Source organism: Pinus tabuliformis, chromosome 9, assembly GCF_031772625.1.
Source record: "Pinus tabuliformis cultivar Carrire ecotype Pingquan chromosome 9, CPIR1, whole genome shotgun sequence".
Classification (NCBI taxonomy): Eukaryota; Viridiplantae; Streptophyta; class Pinopsida; order Pinales; family Pinaceae; genus Pinus; species Pinus tabuliformis.
Window position 1 is genome coordinate 1,504,306,072 of NC_142307.1, and position 17,715 is coordinate 1,504,323,786.

Here is a 17,715-nt window from a genome sequence, read left to right on the forward strand (position 1 = left end):
ATTCAAACTTTCAAACATTCAAATATGGAGTCGGAAAGCACATTCAATTGCGACAGTCAACGGAAACGTTTCATAACTGGCAAACACAAATGTTTCTGGGTTACTTCCGTGAGATTCCGTGGTCCTTTTTAGAGTTAATAGAATGGACCGTAAAGTTGTTTTAATTATAAATGTGATGGACAAAATTTAAAATCTCAAATTTAATAAAATTAAAGAGCTAGTTCAAATATGCTAAAATTTCATTACAGTTTAAATTCTGAATAGATTTGATGATTTTTTATATGGTTTTCCTCAATTTAGACGGACTGGGAAGTTAAAATTTCCGCGTTTAATAAATTTAACCATTTATTTATATTAAATTTTATTCTGAACTGTTGTAAGTGGTATTTAAACTACACTAAACTTCCCGCAATCTTGATGGATCTGTATCAAGTCATTATAGTTTAGAAAAAAATATATTCATTTCAAATTGTGCTCTATATTTTAAACTTTTAATAAATTCATGGAATCATTATGATCATATAAGTCTTCCATTGTTTTCAAAAAACCATCATCTAGAAAAACTTTATCGTTTAAAAAATAACGAAGAAAGTCCGACATTTAGACGCGAACTAATGCGAGAACCAAGTCGGATATTAGACGCAAACTAATGCCAGAACCTTCTTACCGACGCACTATCTCAGTCTTTAATAACAACTAGCGGGTCTTATGGCTTCACAGAATTCGTCGTGTTCCTCGTATTAGTCTTTCTAACTTTGGCTTATTAGGGTTGAACTCTAACGTTCTGTTTCCGCTAATTCCATCATAAAATCGAAAGGTAAGCAATACTCTGCGGATGCTATCGTAATATACTTCTGTTTTAGGAAATTAACGATAGGAAGGTTCTGATACAACAGATTTTTTTCCTTGGTTTTGTGAAGATGAGCTACGCCACTTCGTCCACTTCACAAGGACCGAACAGATGCGCTGCTTGCAGAGTCCAGAGGAGAAAGTGCTCAGAAAAATGCATGCTGGCACCATATTTTCCACCGGACGATATCGACAAGTTCCTGCTGGTACGCAGCGTTTTTGGAAATAGGCGCGTCATCAAACTAGTCAAGGTTGGTTCGATAGCCCTAATGCAATTCAATTATTTAGGTCCTGCTGCTTAACGTATATTTATTAATTTGAGAGGTTGGATGGTTTATAAAGGTGGAGAAAGAACTATGAAAATAAGGTTAAAATCTTCCTTTTTTGGGGGGGGTATTTTGAGCAGTTTAACACATAAATATGAAAGAAATGTACAAGAAATAGAAAGTGAATCACAAAAATGACCCTAAGAATTTAAAGGGTAAAATCTTGACAATAGGTTAAGGAAATCTTTACTCGTAAGGGATTGGATTTCTTATTGTTTGAGGTCAAAAAATGTCCCTCTACATTAAATTTCTTTGACAATCACCATTTTAATACAAGGACTCTGTTACATAACTCTTTATGGTACACAATTTCCTTACACAATTGCTTCACAGTAAAATCATATTTAATAAGATAATTACATTATTAATATTAATTGTGTTTGAGTCGAAAGGCTTATTCTACAACCTTGTGTGAATGAGATGTGTAGGTATGTCTATGTTCAATTTGGATTTGACACCACCTCTTAAAATGAAAATAAAATATTTTCCAAATCCAAAAGAGATATCAGCTATAATAACAAAGAATATGCTATACATGTTTAATTAGTTCTATCAAAAATACAATTTAAACAATGAATAATTACACATTTTGCACTTGTATCATTATTCTTTCGTACAATATTGTTCCTCACATTTCAATACTTTCTTTTTGGGAATCACAATCCTTTATAACTCTATCTTCTATCTATTTTACCTATGTGATTATTATATTTATTATTTTCACTTATTATATAAGTTAAGTGATTAGTAAAAGAAAATAAACATTGATATACTTATTTTTTGATTCATCCTATTTTGTTAGTATTAAAAAATTATAACAATTAACTAATTTATAATTTTATAATAAACTATAATTATAATTATAATTATGATTAATTATAAATAAAATAATTATAAATTATAATAAATTATTATTATCATTATGTTTTTTTATAAATAAAATAATTATAAGCTTGGTATGTTTTTAACAAAAATAACATAATATATGATACAAATGTACATTGCATTTTCTAATTGGATAGCATGTTTATTTTAGAATATGTATTTAGAATAATAATTAATCTATAAAAAGAAATGCATTTTTTGATTGGATAGTATGTCTATTTTAGAATATGTGTTTACAATAATAATTAAGCTATACAAAATAAATAAGTAGATGGTAAGGATTAAAACTCCATGTAATTATATGAAACACAATATTTTTTTGTAATAATTAAGATAAAATGTTGAGATTTATCACAAAGGTAGTTATAAGTCTTTTATTTACAATTTAATTGAAAAGAAAGACAAATATCTCTTATTTCTTATTATACTTTTACTATAGTTTCTTGGTTACACGTTCTTTTAAATTTATATATTTGACTCATACATTAATACTTTTTATAATTAATAATCATTTAAAATAAATTTATAAAAGTTAATTGCTATGATATGTTTTCATATTAGTAATATGGGATGTATCATCACATAAGAGTTTGGATGACCATTAGCCATTCAAAAACCAACATAAATCCATCTTAACTCTTTATCGATAAAGCACTTTAAGGGATCAAATTTCTCAATACACAAACCTTTTTTTCAATGTAAAACTTTAAGAAAAATTTACTCATCTAAAAATTTGATTCCTGTATACTAATTCATAATAATATTATTTATATTTATTTGAATTTTATTCTTTGATGTATAAAAATATTCCCATTTTTATTTTATTAAATCTTTTATAATATACATTTTTATATATGTGAAATTTTTGTTTAACATAATTTCTAACATTTCTAATTTAATTTTTTAATGTGATCTGCATTTTAAAAAAACACAGTTATATAATTTATTTAGAAGAAATTATTTATTGTAAATATTAATTTCTATCTCTTTATAATTAAATTTATTAAGTTTTTACCGTGTTACAGGATCTTCCGCCCGACAAGAGAAATGATGGTGTAAGAAGCATGGTGTACGAGGCGAACGAGAGAGCTCGCGATCCTGTCTTTGGCTGCGCAGGAGTAATCAATGATCTCCAGAATAAAGTTTCAGATCTGCAATCACAATTGGCTTCCACGCAAGCAGAGGGAGCCAGGATTTCACAGCAAAATGCAAATCTCTTAAACATCATCTCTGCATACCATGAAGTCTGGGAGCGCAATTATTACATCCCGTCACTTGAAGAGAGTGTATACTGCTCGCTCGATTTAGACGACGTAGATCCACTGCAGTTATGGGAGCCACTGTAGACATAAATACAAATGATTCGCTATTGCTTAGTTTGAGAATAACGCTATGTCAATAAGGCAAAACTAGTGATATTTCTTTGTCTACCCTTTTCCATTGAGACTAATCTCCTCACTGATGGAAAAATATGATTACGCTTCGAACTCTGACTTTTGTTGTTGTCTTTATTTGGGTGGCTACCAGCTGAAGCTCCGGATTGTGAACATTGTGATTCGATCTGAGGTTCTTCCATAGTTTTAAATATATGAAAATGTCAGTTTTAATTATCTGTTGCTTCGATTCTGTAAATCAAGGTTTAAAAATCAATGCTTCAATTAGCTGGACACAATGAGTAATGCAACACAATGCACTGCTAGAAAATGTCAGTTTTAATTATCAGTTTTAGTTATAATGAGGGGCTACCCCTATCACCTTCCATCCATATTTGATCCTTCAAACAATGATAAAAGGGAGAGGTTAACTTGGGAAATAACCCCTGCTAGTTATTGGAACACACCTACCTATATTGGCGCATCAAGAATAATTCTTACAATAATAACCACATAAATAAATGAATATGCTAGATATTATTCTATTTGGTTAGAAATAAAAAAAGAGAAACCACAAAAGAGAAAGACCAACGACGAATCAGGGAAGAGGAAAATGGTGAAGAAGCTACCAGTCGAATAGGGATGGAACAGCTCTGTGAGTCATTTCACTTTCGTAATATCCCTTCAGTGTTCAGGTTCAATGCCTATTGTGTCGAACCGGGAATAATGACTTCTTGTTGTCACTGTGGCTCTCGCGAGTTCTTGTGTGATGCAGATCTCTCGCTAAACATTCTCTCCAACCGGGGAAGGTCGCTATAACCATTTCAATCCGATGGCAGAGGATGCTTTAATCGTTAATCATTTTCTCCAATCGAGGATTTTACCGGGAATAATGACTTCTTGTTGTCACTGTGGCTCTCGCGAGTTCTTGTGTGATGCAGATCTCTCGCTAAACATTCTCTCCAACCGGGGAAGGTCGCTATAACCATTTCAATCCGATGGCAGAGGATGCTTTAATCGTTAATCATTTTCTCCAATCGAGGATTTTTTCTATAACCATTTCAATCTAATAGTAGAGGATTATTTAATCTTCTAAAATTCGATCCTACACCGCAGACGGTACACGGTGGCAGCTAGGGGAGTTGTTTTAGAAAAGAAATTCCTTACGGCGTAACTAGTCAATTAAAGCTAGCAATAAATGGAGTTAGCCATGCACACAGAACTGAACTGGTGTGAAACTCATGCATTCATGTCTTGATTTGCTAAAAATGGACCTATTATGGATGGAACACCCATTAAAAATAGATATGTTTTAAAATGATATTTTATAAATAGATTACCCAATACGAATGGACTACTTGTTAAAAATATAAAGGCTCTAAATAAGACTCCTCCTAAAGAGTAGGGAAATGTGAGTAGGGAAATGTGAATGTAGGAAAATACTTATATTAAGATTTATAAGAAAGATCCCTTAAACCAAAATATATGGATAAATGTTTTAGAAATTACTCTTGCAAAATTATTTTTAAGAATATGTTATTTTCTACATATAAATTAAATTTTCCTTTTAGGGAAATAAAGAAAATATTATTATCTAGTTGACAAATAATATTGTCAAAATAATAAACTGCTATGATTCATTATAGCCATGGATTTAGAAAGATCCAAGAGGGACCAACTCTCTTAACATGCCAGCTTTAGAATAAAAACAAAAATGAAACAAAGTATGCACCTTAGGAAATTATATATATATTTATATATATGTATATATATAACACAATTGCAACTTATACTTATAATATCATTAATATCAACATCCACATTGGGTCTCCCTTTTGATATTTATAATGCCCTAATTGACCTCTATTTTTACCTATTTTGCCTCGAATCTATCTACTATTCAGCTATTTTCTTCAAGTATATGCCCTTTTAGCCTTCTGATGTCTATATGAGGTAATCTATATTTCAAAAAGCAATTTCTATGTTTTCTTGTAGTAAAAATAACATTATTTGATCTTTTACTCTCTAATTTCTCTTATTGGATCACATAGATATTTGGATCTCCACTCCTATTCATCTATTACACATTGAACATTCCGACACTTGGGTAGTTCATCATTCCAATACTCGAGTAGTTCAACGATCTGGTACCTATGTGCTTATTTGTCCAGCCTCTTCAAAAAGCTGGCAGTCAGGTCTTTGTAAAATACCTGTGCACCCAATCGGTACTCGGCCAATAGTCATGTTCTGAGCGACCGCGATCACCACATGCATGCACCCATATAGTACTTGACCATTGGCTATTACGCTCATCATATTATTCTATTCAGATACAAGATGTTCCATTGTTTGATTCTGGTACCAACTCTTCTATCGTTTAACTCTGGTACCCATGTTATATTGTTTTGTTCCGGTAGTAGTGTTCCTCTATTCAATTCGAGTACCAGTTGTTTCTTTGTTCCATTTTGGTACCAATGTTCTACTATCTGATTCTAGTACCAGACTTCATCTCTAGACTTTGAAATTCGTCAAATAGTCTATTAGGGAACCAAGAAAGTTGTTGGAGACATCTCCCTTACTTAGTCAGTCGAGATTCACTTCCTCCTCATACACTTCATGTCATGAGGATGAAGTTACCAATGTAAGTTCAGTTTAACTATACAGATTTGATGATTATCTCTTGTAACTTTGATTTTAACGACCCTATTCTTTATAAAATAAAGGTCCATCAAATGCTTATGTTAATCTTTCAATCTCTTGGTCTTTTAATCTTTTAGTGTTCAAAGAGAGATAAGGTTAGAGAATCAAAGAATTAGAAACAGAGCACTAGCACTCTGCAATTTGTAATGCTGATGAATTGTTAAGTCGTAATCCTACTTTTTTATTAATAATATGAGTAGCAGTTGTTAATATCAGTGTTTTAACTTACTTCTTAGCTTCGTAAGTTTTCAAACTTACCTTGGTAGCTCGGAAAGGGCCCACCGAAGCCATCAAGGCAAGGTTTTTTTTTTTTTAAGTTATTAAATAATTTAGTGTTTCTAGTTTTTCTTTATGAGTGACAGTTTCTTAGTTTAAATTGTATTTGAGTTACAAATTTAATGACTGATTGTTTGAAGCACAAGAAGGATAATACTTGAGATCTCACCAGTCACCTACATGCACCAATAGTGAAGATTCTTATCAAATATTTCCCGTACTATTTCTGATTTCCTTGTTTAATAATTGAATGCATTGGATTCATTTGGTTAAGATTGATACTTGTAGGAAACAAAGTTAACTCCATATTGTTATTTCATGAGCCTATAAATGGAGGAACCTGATACCTGATTTAAAATATTCAGTTTACGGTGTTTGAGCATTGTGTGGCTTTTCATTAATTCTGTGATGAAATGAATTAAAGTCTCTAGAATCAAGTGTTAATTTGAGGTACCCACTATCTAGAGTATACACAGCAAACAATGAAACTTATCTATTATGAACACATATAGTGCATCATCTCTAGTAATTACAATGCTCTAGTCGATAATTAAGTATTGAGTAAAACACTTATACCTATATATATATATATATATATATATATATATATATATATATATATCGAGAGAGAGAGAGAGAGAGAGAGATAATTTGCCCAACAGTTTTGGTTGCGTTGTTGAGGAGCTATAAACAGTGATCGATTTGTTTGATGGATTGTGAGTAATATTGAGGACATCGTAAGGGCGGAGATAAGACGTTAAGATAAGAGGTAAGAACTTGCACATCCACTTTGGTGGGGTCGCTCCAAAGTTAATTTGTCCTTTCTTTTAGTATGTAGTTAAAGTTTGATGAATTTTCTTTTATGAAAAGAATTAGAGATAGGAAAGGTAGAATCATTTCATCTAAAACCGCAAATAATATATACGGTCCAAAAATTGTAACCCTGACTAATTTTTTTAATCATTATGTAAGGAAAACACTAAAAGAGGAATTTTGGTGATAGTAGCAGAGGAGACAGCAACAGAAATCAAGCAGTGGTAGAGGAAGTTCAGAATGCAGTGGGGATAATACCTTAGAACATTACAGATAATCCAGTGACTGAACCATCATCTTCTGCAAGTGATACATCTCCAACTACCACAAATATTAAAGTGTGGGAAGGAATAATGGAAGGAGAAGGAGGAAGATTCGATAACCTAGAAAACAATGAACCAGAAACATTTGGACTTCCAATCCTTAACATTACTAGGAATGTCAATATGAGGAACATTCCCTTGTCATCATTACCTCATTTCAATGGTATGACATCCGAAGATCCAGATTCATTTTTATTTGAATTTTATATATTGTGTAGAAGTTATAGTTATACATATAATGCTAAAAAAACTTTGCGTTAAGATGGTTCATGAGTCTAGGGAAACCTAATATTACATCTTGGGATGATATGCGATCAACCTTTCTGCAAAAATACCAAGACTACTGTAGACCTAGGGATGCCTAGAATGATATCTTTAGAATGAAGCAAGCTGAAGATGAAAGCTCAGAAGACTATTTAGAAAGGTTCTTTTACAACTACCAAAAGTCCAGACAAGTTTCTCTTGACCTAAGCATAGTTAAGACCATTTTTCTAAAAGGAGTACTGGATGAGTGCATAGAAGTACTTAACCTTAAGATTTTAGGTGATGTTTATCAAAAATCATTTGCCGAGGTTTTTGAATATTGTAAAAAGTACTCCCACAGTCAAGCCAAAACTAGAACAAGTCCTAGAGAACTTACAAGTAGAATTTTCCAACAAACCACAAGTGGGGTAGCTAGGATAAAATTGGGGAATCTATTGGACAAGTTTAAAACTGATATCCTTAGTACCATTAGTAACCATCTAGATTATCTTAATAAAAAAAGGAAGCAAGAAAAGAAAAATGATGCTTTAGCCATCTTTTTTCCTCATTGTAGTAAGAAACATCCTGAAAAAGAATGTCTCCTCAATACCTTAGAGGTTTGTAGAATTTGCACGGGGTAGCACTGAACCGAAGAATTTCCTTCGTTAGGAGGATTGCAAGCTATATAAAAAGGGCGAATAGAACCAGAAGATTCATCCTATCCCTCTAGGAAACCATAGAGGCAACAAAACCCCTCCATGTCCCAAGATCCTTACATGCAATTCACTAAACAATAATGGGCCCCTTATATGCCTTATTCTCAATGGGGACCCTAATCATTACAAGGAAATTCTTGGCAATAAGGCTAGAGGGGAACTATGCATGAAAACATACCTCCACAACCTTACCAACCACCCTCTTATCCAAACTACATGCAATATCCTTCAAATATTTCGCAGTTATTTCCACGGTTTAACCAACCACTCTTACTGTCATTCCAACAAAAACAACTACCCATGAACCCAAATTGACAATAGTTTCCTAACAACCTAGACCCACAACAATTTTCTCTACCCATGAATTTGATTCAACAACTAGTACCACTGAATCCAAATCCTCCTCGACCTACCCAATTGCCTACACAGCCTATTCCAAACCCTAATAATAATCCAGCTCAACCTGTGCAGAATGTGGAGGTGTAGACCTTCCATACTTATACCATCACTTCCACTCCAATCAATGAGATAAAGTTAAGATATGAGACGATATTAAATAAAATAGGACTTTCAATATTTATTCAAGAAGAAAAACCAACAAATTCACCTCTTGGAAATGAAGAGGAATATTTTTCTCTTGGTGAGGAATAAAACCCTCCTAAAGTAGTAATCAATTCTACTACACAACTTGAACCATCTCAATAAATGACTTAGCCATTCTTGTTAACAATCTTGAGGTCCCATCAGAATATGACTTAGAGGTCAAACTACAAAATGTCTGTGTGAGGATACCCTTGTTACATGCCATCAAAGATATTCCCATTTAGGCCATGATTTTAAGGGACCTTTGCATTAAAAAGCCAGGAAGAAAGAGGAAGGATCCCCCTGTTATCAATCTAGTTGGCCAATTATCAGAAACCATGTTAGGGATGCCTTCTAAATACACTGATCTTGGCAACCTGGTAGTGACCATACAGATCAATTCTACATATTTAACAAACACCCTTGTTGATATATGTGCAACAATATTTGTTGTGACTATGGATAGCATGAAAACATTCTATATAGAAGGCTTAAGGCCCACTCAAACTTTATTGGAATTAGCAGAAATATCTATTCTTAAACCTATAGTAAAGCTGAATGACGTAACAGGTGTACTAGCTTCCTGGGAATATCCTATAGACTTCTTTGTGATCCATCCAAAATCCTCCAAACCTGGACATCTAGTATTATTGGGTCGACCTTGGATCACAACAATTGATGCCTTCATTAGATGTTGGTCTAGAGAGATGAAAATTTATAATGAATGTCGAAGTCAAAAGATTGTTTTATTTCCTCCTGCCCAGCCTGCTACAGAAGTTAGTTTGTGGTTAGAAATCCCATATGGAGAGGAGGAATGTGCTAAACCATTGTTAGCAATTGAACAGTCTAAAGGTCTTCAAGAATAGACTGAAGATGAAGTTTTGAGCTTGTCCTTAGCCACAATGAGATGTATCGATTTCCCACAATCCTTCCAAGAATATGAGCATATTTCCAATTTAGAATTTCAGGATACATGTCATTCTTCTACCTCTATATTGTTTGCAATAGAAACAACACATGAAAGAAAGGAGTCATCTATCCATGATGTTGAAATTTATCCTAGGAATTCTCTATACATTAATTCTGGTCTAGGGTTAGAAAAGCAAGAACAACTCAGTGAAATGATTAGGAGCAAATCTGGTGCTTTTTCATGGGATTACTTTGACATGAAATGAATTGAACAATATACCTACATGCACTATATCTATACAAAGAATGAAATTAGATCAGTAAGGCAAAATGAAAGGAGAATGAACCAAGCCATAAAAGATATAGTAGAAGAAGAGCTTCAATTGTTAAATGCTAACTTCATTTACCCTATTTCTGATAGCAAGTGGGTGTCGCCACTAGTCATCGTACCTAAGGAAACTGGTAAATGGAGGATTTGTGTGGATTGTAGGGAACTGAATAAGGCCACCTTTAGAGAGTATTTCCCATTGCCTTTCACTGATAAGGTATTGGAAACCTTGATTGGGAAGAAATATTTTTCCTTCCTGCATGGATTTAGTGCCTATAACCAAATCTAAATTACACCCGAAGACCAGGAAAAGACCACCTTTACTTTTCCATGGCATACTTATGCCTATAGGGTTCTTCCTTTTGGGTTATGTAATGCCCCTATCACCTTTCAAATGGTTGTCCTTGATATTTACTCAGATCTAACCCAAGACTGTATCGAAGTCTATATAAATGACTTCACAATATATGATAAACATTTTCAATAAGATTTAGACAACCTGGAGAGAGTCTTAATCAAATGTCAAGAGACTAACATTGCCCTTACCAATGAAAAATATACAATGTTGATTACTGAGGGTATTGTGCTAGGTCATCATATTTTTGAAACTCGGATAAGAGTGGATCCTGCTAAAATTGAAATAATTTCTCAAATCAAAACTCCAAGCTCTCAAAGAGAAGTTAAAATCATTCTAGGGCATACCAGATACTATAGAAGATTTATTCAAAATTTTACCTCAACAGTCGTTACTATGTCTAAAATTCTAACTAAAGATGTTGATTTTTATTGCAATTATTGGTGTCAAATTTCCTTTGAAACTCTTAGACAAAAACTGTAAACTACTCCAGTTCTAAGAGGACAAAATTGGAGCCTCCCTTTTCACATTTGTACTGATGCCTTAGACACAACTTTGGGGGCTATTCTAGGCCAAAGGGAAAATCAAATCCCCTATTCGATTTACTTTGTCAAGCACATGTATCCCCTACTGAACCTAACTATACAGTCACAAAAAAGGAATTATTATCACTAGTTCACGTATGCCATCAATAAGTTTAGACATTATATAACGAGGTATGAAGTTTTTCTACATACAGATCATTAAACAATTATATTTTTTATTAATAAATCAATCACTAATGCCTGAATTACTAGATGGTTGCTACTACTGCAGGAATTTAATATTACTATTGTTAATAGGCCAGGAAGAGATAATATTGTTGCTGACTTATTGTCTAGACTTGTTCATACAGGTGATAGTGCACCAGTTGCTGATGATTTTCCCGATGAAAATTTATTTTCTATTTCCACTTATACTCCTTGGTATGTAGATGTAGCCAACTACCTGGTTATAGGAAAACTGCCACATAATTTTTCCTCAAGAGAAAGACAAAGAATCATTCAACTCAACGCTAATTATATGTGGCAAGATGATTGTTTGTACCGTATTGGACTAGATATTGTAATTAGAATATGTGTACGAGAGGATGAAATGGAGGATATCCTAAAATATTTCCATAATGAGCCATGTGGTGGACATTTCACCGACAAAAGGACCACATACAAAGTGTTACAGTCTAGATATTATTGGCCCACTATTTTTAAAGATGCAAAGAAGTATGTGGCTAGCTGTGATGATTGTCAAAGGATGGGAAAACCAACCCCAACAAATGAAATGCCTCTTCAAGCACAGGTAGTTATTGAACCCTTTGACAAATGGGCATTATATTTTGTTGGTCCAATTTCTCCTATGTCTAAAAAGAAAAAGTATATTTTGGTATGTACAGATTATGTAACCAAGTGGGTAGAATCGAAAGCATTATATTATGCTAATGAGAAATCAGTTGTTGATTTCTTATTTGAGGAAATATTTACTCGATTTGGTGTACCAAGATAAATAGTAACTGATGAGGGCACCCAATTTACCTCTAAATTGGTCAAAACCATTACTGAGCAATACTAAATCAGACGCTGAAAATCCAACCCTTATCATCCATAGGAAAATGTCTAGGTGGAATCCACTAATAAAGTTATTAATGCCATTCTCGCCAACACAATACAACTGCATCACAAAGACTCGAATGATAGGTTACCTAAAGCTTTGTGGGCCTATAAGACAACCTGGAGACATATAATGAGACACTCTCCTTACGAGGTTGTTTATGGAAAACATGTACTCCTTCCTATAGACATCCAGATTAAAACCTTCAGAATAGCCCCTTCAGAATAGCCACGCAGCTAGGAATGGATCTGGGCGAGGCACAAAAACAAAGATTGATGGAGTTAAATGATTTAGATGAAATGAGACAAGATGCACTTCAAAGAACAATTCTTGTCCAAGATGAGAGAACCAAATGGCATGATAATTTCCTTAAAAATAAATTTTTTCGACGCAACTAGCCTTTGTTATACGCCAGGAAATTTAAAAACTTCAAGGGGAAGTTGTCAACTAGATGGCTCGGAGAGAAGACCTCTTCTGTCGTTGATGGACACCGATTGAAATTTTATCGGAAGCCACTATCAAAAGAGAATTTTTCCAATCATGTTCTTCAGAATTCTAAAATGCAATTGGTTGGAAAGAGGAACCCTCCTCTCACTGATCCACCTCTATAAGTTTTGTTGCATAATTAATTTCATTTTGTACATATATGTATATAGGTGCACTAATGTATATGATGATTTTTTTGTTACTAACAGAAACAAAAGTTGAATGTGTTCTCATGTAAATAAGGAATAAAGAGAACATCTACCAGATGTAGATTTATTCCTTTATCCATCCCTAGTAGATTATCTATGGAAAAAGGGGGCTTATGGAGTTTTCTTTAAGTTTTTCAGACTCCTAAAAATTGAAAATACCGATGAGCATGAACTAGCCCGGGCTCGAGAAAAATCCACGAGAGAGTGAATGGAGTTTTCTTTAAGTTTTTCAGACTCCTAAAAATTGAAAATACTGGCAAGCATGAACTAGACCGGGCTTGAGAAAAATCCACAGGAGAGTGAATGGAGTTTTCTTTAATTTTTTCATACTCCTTAAAATTGATATTACTGATGAGCATTAATTGATATGTGCTCGAGAAAAATCCACATAAAAGTAACAGTTAGGTGATTTTCCAATAAAATGGAAATGGAAATAGGAAACAAAGATCAACTTAATCCAAATAAGAGGAAGGTAACCAGCTACAAAATGCCTTTTGATTACAGAACCTTGGAACCTGATCAATGACTTCTTTTTCTTCAGTTTCCACCACTTCCATTGCAATTTTTGAATTCTTGCACTAGTGTGTATTGTTCATTTTCTCGTTTGTTCCAATAAATGAATTCATATACAATATCATAAATTATGATTATTTAATCTAGTTGGACCTTCAAAATATGTTAAGTTTCAAGAGGAATCCTGCAAAATTTCAATTTGGAGATTTTACTAAGACATATGTGTTCATCCTGTACTAAAAAAGACATTTATGTTCATACGATACTGAGGAAGACATTTGTGTTCATCGGGTACTGACTAAGCTCTTTGTGTTGATCTGGTACTGAAGAAGCTCTCTGTGTTCATCCACTACTGAAGAAGTCCTCTATGATCATTCGGTACTAAAGCAAATGTTTTATGTGTAATATGGTAATGGAGTCATGAAACCAATATTTAAAATTTTTATATTAAGGATTCATATTAATTGTGTAATGACATATGATTATCCTAATTTTTATTACCTTTACTTTCTAGACCTATCCTAATCCTAAACCACTTTCCTTCATTACAAAGGAAAATCCTTTCCTGTGATTGAGTGGGATGGCTATGGGTATGATTAACCAAATACTGATCCTAATCTAAGCAAGTATATTATATGATTATCTCTTATTCCACCTCCATGGGTCGTTTAAGTAATGATGATCCCACTATTTCATAGTCATAAAGATGAATGATTGCAATAAGGACTAAGGGAACTCTAATGTGAACCATGCCATACCTATGTACCCGACCAGTGACATCGTGTGTATAATTTCTAACACTCATTCTCGTAAATACAATGTTAGACATGGAAATAATTTCTAAACGAGCTCTACATACAACGTATCATTGTCATACACACCACTCACTTACCAATTATGTAAACATTGTAGCCGTTATCATTTCCCTTTGAATTATAAATGCCCCTCTGGATGGCTTTTCCATCTAGATGAGCATTATTTCCTTTCTTGATTTGCCTTCAGTACTCTATGTGACCAATTTTGGTACCCCTATATCCCCATTTTTAAAATTGTGTGTCAACCATTTCTAGTAATGTGTGTTCCAATTACATCTAGTACTCCGTAAAACTACTTTTGGTACCCTATGTTAAGCATTTCCAGTACTTGTTTACCATTTCCTGTACAAAACCCCTCTCAAGTTTGAGACTCGTTTTCACAGCTAGCATGGGGGTGGATAGGCACGAACCAAAATTTCGGTCTTACAGAGACACTGAGGAGTATTCGTCATGTAGGGAGAAGTTCAAGCGGGCCATGTGGACTTCACTCATAAACTTTAAAGGGTACCATGAAGGTGTCTCTCTCACTTTCAATCAGAATTTTGATGGTGAGAATATTCAATTTGGAGGTCTACAGTTTAAAGTTACTCAGGCCCCAATTTAAATTTATTGAGGCCACCATAACAGAGGCAATGGGTTTACCAGCCACAAGAGAGAAGTATTTTAAGGTTGCAACAATCAACAAGGATCTTTATCACAAATTCTTGACTCCAGAATAGTAGAACCCAGACTGGACTAAAGGAATTCAGAGAAGTTGGGTTAAAGAAGAGTATAAATTAATTCTCAATGGTCTACAGAGGTTTGTGACTTGTGAGGGAAAGGAGCTTGTTACCTTCATTTATCATTTGAGACTTTTTTTGCATTTCGAGGAACGTCTTGAAATGAATTTTCCATACTTTCTATGGATGAGCCTAAATAAGATGGCAAGAGGAATTAAGTCATCGTCTAAAAATGTTGAAACTAGTATTTACCACCATGGGTTAATAAAATTGTCAGTTGTCCATGAAATCAATAAGTAGGGTAGTTGTTTAGTCAATTTGGTGTCTTAAATTGCTTGCATAAATTATCAACCAAGGTTTGTAAATTGATGAAGTGTTATGCACTATATGTGCTTAGTTAACCTTTCTCTTACTTCGTTGTTTTGTATTTTATGTTTGTTTTGGGGGTTTCTGTTCTTTGGTGTCTAAGAATGTATAATCTATAAGAGAATTTAAATGGATCTAATGAATTTTAAAGGAAAGGGAATATTCCTACGTTAATCTAATTTCCTAAAAATGGACCAAGAATTGTTTGGCTAGTTAGAACATAATAAGAAAACAGAGCATCTATCTTACCTTTATCATTAGTCCTAATCCATGGATCTAATTCTTAAAACTAAAAGTGAAATTGATGCAGGAGGTAACTCAGTAATTGCATTCATTTAAACATTCAACCATTCAATTTTGGAATATGATGAAATCAATCTCCTTAAAATGATTTTTTTGGAATATCAGTGATGCAACTAAGTAAGGACCTGAAAGCAGATAAAAGGTAAAAGTATGTAAAACTAACAATGTAATGAATAAATTCAATCACTATATGAATTAAATATTTAACCATTTAAGTTAGGGTCATCATCATTTCGAAATGGTTTTTGAAAACATCTATTAATACAGTTAATTGACGGTTCTGTTCTAAGAGAATGAATAACAAAACAATAAGAAAAGTAAGCAACTGTGTATTGGTTAAAAACTGAATTGAAACATCATTCTAAATTAGAAAATAGACTTGTTGAAAACAGAGTAATAGAAATCAAACTAAAAACAACAAGTGGAAAAACCTCGTTTATTGCAGGGGCCCTCTGCAACTGATTTGGCTAGAATGCTAGCTAGTTAAGGATGCACTTTAAACCATCATTGACAAAACGAAGTTTGTATTATGAACAAAACAAAGTCTGAATATAGAGTATCAACAAAATCCTGAACGTAATTCCTTCTATAGACCAACTACTTCTCATTTCCATGCAACCGAGTTTTATAGGAAAGTAGCATAATTATTATGAGAAAAACTTGCTACAGGGGGCTAATTCAAATTAAATCCAACGTGACTGTTTATGAGGAAAGCTTTCTACAAGTGGCTTAATTCGAATTATAATAAGATTGTTTAACTTCTGATCAGCTACAGTTGACTAATTCGAATTAAATCTTCAACAGAACTATTAAACTCTTGATTAGCTACGAAAGAGCATATCAAGAGTCCTACTGCCTTTAAATCACATATTTGACTCCATCTTTGACGATGACATTAGGCACACTTTTCTGTCGATCTGGACCGAGCGAATAGGATAGAATCCATGTGGACATGATTCTGGAAATGCCCATGTGCCCTAGTTCTTCATTTGAGAGCTATAACCTACCAAACCATGAGAGTAGCTACGGAATCCACAATTAGCTACAAAATAGGCTACGTTCTGTATTTAATTTGCAAAAATATATTAAAATAGCAAGAACATGAAAATATAACATGGTGATCATTTTAATGCTTTCCTAAGACAAAAACTAGCATTTATCAATGATTGGGTCTGTAGTCTTATGAGAAAATGAGATAAAAGGGTCAGAACAAATGTCAAGGAGAAGGTAATTCTGAGGTTCAACATACCCCCACTGCAAAGTCATTGCATGTCCTCATGCAATTTTCCAAAAATGCGAGTTCTTCTTATCTAATGCATTTGCTCAGACACCTCTACTAGTATATCCAACTTTCTTCTTTTGCTCTTCTTTGAAGTGACTGTCATTCTAGGTTTTCTCATAAGAAGCCTGTACTTGAGGTTAATGACGATTCTGTTCAGAATCTTATTCTTTCTTTTCAACTTCCTATTTTTCTTATACCACAGTCCTAGAAGTTGAATGGTATTATCATGAATTGCCTTTTCCAATTTATTTTGTTCCTTCAAGGTTTCATTCTCCTATTTGATATGTTTGTTCAATATCTCTAATTCATAAATTTCCTGTTTGAGAGAGTCAATTAGAGGTTTTTGTGGACTGACAGAAGGTTCTGGGTTCATTGAGGCACTTCTCTTCTCCTTTGATTTTATATAATCATATATTTGTTGCTGGATTGGGTCTATGATTGGAGATCCTTTGCTTGGGCTACCTTCAAAATGATGATTAGGAGAATTTTGAGGACTATGTGCAGAAGGGATGTTAACAGGAGATGTCTCTGGTGTTTCTGCATCTAAGTTTATAAAATTTGTCCCTTTTGATGATATTTTCTTTATCAAACCTCAGTGTCTAGAGCTTCTTCTAGGTTGTCTGTGAGCTTTTTCTCCTTTCTTATTTTTCCTCTTGCCCTAATTTTCTTCCTGATTTCTACCAGTTCTTCAGAGATTAAT

General features: G+C 33.5%; 1 pseudogene; it reads left to right on the top strand.

The window, feature by feature from the left end:
• The first annotated feature begins 920 nt into the window (after positions 1–920).
• Positions 921–3,406, top strand: LOC149154307 (LOB domain-containing protein 1 pseudogene; annotated as a pseudogene).
• The last annotated feature ends 14,309 nt before the right edge of the window (positions 3,407–17,715 follow it).